At 45.1% G+C, this 2,255-nt stretch overlaps 1 long non-coding RNA gene across 1 annotated transcript; it reads left to right on the top strand.

Annotated features, from left to right (window-relative positions):
• The first annotated feature begins 467 nt into the window (after positions 1 to 467).
• On the top strand, positions 468 to 2,193 carry LOC117941361. Its single transcript, XR_004655902.1, has 2 exons — positions 468 to 609; positions 1,395 to 2,193. It is a non-coding gene; the product is annotated as an uncharacterized LOC117941361 (long non-coding RNA).
• Positions 2,194 to 2,255: the final 62 nt, after the last annotated feature.

Here is a 2,255-nt window from a genome sequence, read left to right as displayed (position 1 = left end):
ATTAAAGCTGCAAGCAGCGATGGAGGGCCCTCGCTAACCCGCGCCAGTCGGGGTTACCGGCGGACGCCTCTCCTTGCGACCGCGCATTTGCACGTCACTCATACCCTGAAAATCTTTGCCAATGAAAAGTGAACTCCCTGCTGAGTTCATTGATACCTCACACATGCCTATGCCTTATACAGGTCAATATCCATGAAAGGGGGCGTGGCCGCATCATAAGGGGGTGGGTCAAACATCACCAATAAAAAAGGAAGTCTCTGCTGAGTTCATTGATACCTTACACAAGCCTATATGTCATACAAGTCACTATCTGTGAAAGGGGGCGTGGCCGCATCATAGGGGGGCGGGTCAAACATCACCAATGAAAAAGGAACTCTCTGCCGAGTTCATCGATACCTCACACGAGACTGTACCTATAACGGTTCAAATGTTATGAAAGTGGGCGTGGCCTGAGTTATTGGGCGTGGTCATAATATAGGGGCCGCCTCAGTATCACATGTAGACCACACATTCTAAGTTTCATGTAAATCGGATGATGTTTGTCATATAAAGCATATTTCTTGTTGCCAGATGGTGGCGCTATCTCCAAAAGTCTATATTGGCCTGTACGTGTCCTCAGTCCTGGACCCTTGGTGTTTGTGGGAAATTTCAAGCAGAGACGACAACGTACATTGTAGTTACAGCCACTTAATTCTTCATTGCTAAACACTCAACATGGCCGCCATGCCACGCCCAGAACGTTTTACAAAAAGTTTTTCTTTTAATAACTTTTCATCGTTAACATCTTAGGATGATACACACTAAGTTTTAAGATGATCGGATGAAATCTCTAGGAGGAGTTCGTTAAAGTATAGCACCTTGTCTTTTAGGCCTAATTCCTGTTGCCACTAGGGTGCGCTATGACTTTGAGCGAATTTCTGCGTGTAGATGTCGTCAGTGGCGTACTCTGATGAATCCTAAAAAGTTTCAAGCAGATTCGACAAAGTACAATGTAGTTACAGCCACTTTCTCAGTGATCGCTAAACACCCAAAATGGCCGCCATGCCACGCCCACACCGTTTGACGAAAAGTTTTTCTTTTAATAACTTTTCATCTTCAACATCTTGAGATGACACACACTAAGTTTGAAGTCGATCTGATGAAATCTCTAGGAGGAGTTCGTTAAAGTATAGCACCTTGTCTTTTAGAACTACTTCCTGTTGCCACTAGGGGGCGCTATGACTTTGAGTGAATTTCGGCAGGTAGATGTCGTCAGGGGCGGACTCTGATGAATTGTGGAAAGTTTCAAACCAATCGGACAACGTACGCTCGAGTTACACCCAATTCCTGTCAGACGGCATATTTCCTGTTGCCAGATGGTGGCGCTATCTCCGAAAGTCCATATTGGCCTGCAGATGTCCTCAGGCCTGGACTCTTGGTGTTTGTGGGAAATTTCAAGCAGATACGACAACGTAAACTGTTGTTACAGCCAATTTCATCTTCATCGCTCAACACCCAAAATGGCCGCCATGCCACGCCCACACCGTATGACGAAAAGTTTTTCTTTTAATAACTTTTCATCGGTCACATCTTAGGATGATACACACTGAGTTTGAAGATGATCGGATGAAATCTCTAGGAGGAGTTCGTTAAAGTATAGCACCTTGTCTTTTAGGCCTACTTCCTGTTGCCACTAGGGGGCGCTATGACTTTGAGCCAATAGCGGCGTGTAGATGTCGTCAGGGGCGGACTCTGATGAGTCGTGGAAAGTTTTGAGCTAATCGGACAACGTACGCTCAAGTTACACCCACTTCCTGTTTGGTGGCGAAACGCACAAAATGGCCGCCCCGCCACGGCCACGCCCTATGACGGAAAGTTTTTCTTTTAATAACTTTTCATCGTTAACATGTTAAGATGACACACACCAAGTTTGAAGATGATCAGACGAAAGCTCTAGGAGGAGTTCGTTAAAGTACGACATGTGGAAATGGCCAAAATCGCACTAATTTTGCACATTCAAAACAAAATGGCGGACTTCCTGTTGGGTTTAGGGGGGGGCTACAATGGAGTTTTATGTCCGACCTGCCATGATACATATGTGTACCAAGTTTCGTGACTCTACGTTAATCTAGCTGCAGGGGCTCAATTTTCTTAATTTTGTAGGTGGCGCTAGCGAGCCATTTTTGTGCGCCCATTCTCGAAACCATTAAAATACGTAAATTTTCACCAGACTTGATGCGACCGCCAAATTTGGTGAGTTTTTGAATATGATAAGT

Source organism: Etheostoma cragini, unplaced genomic scaffold (genome assembly GCF_013103735.1).
Source record: "Etheostoma cragini isolate CJK2018 unplaced genomic scaffold, CSU_Ecrag_1.0 ScbMSFa_61, whole genome shotgun sequence".
In the NCBI taxonomy this organism is placed as follows: domain Eukaryota; kingdom Metazoa; phylum Chordata; class Actinopteri; order Perciformes; family Percidae; genus Etheostoma; species Etheostoma cragini.
Note: the sequence above shows the minus strand (reverse complement) of the source record. Positions and strands in the feature narration are given on the sequence as shown.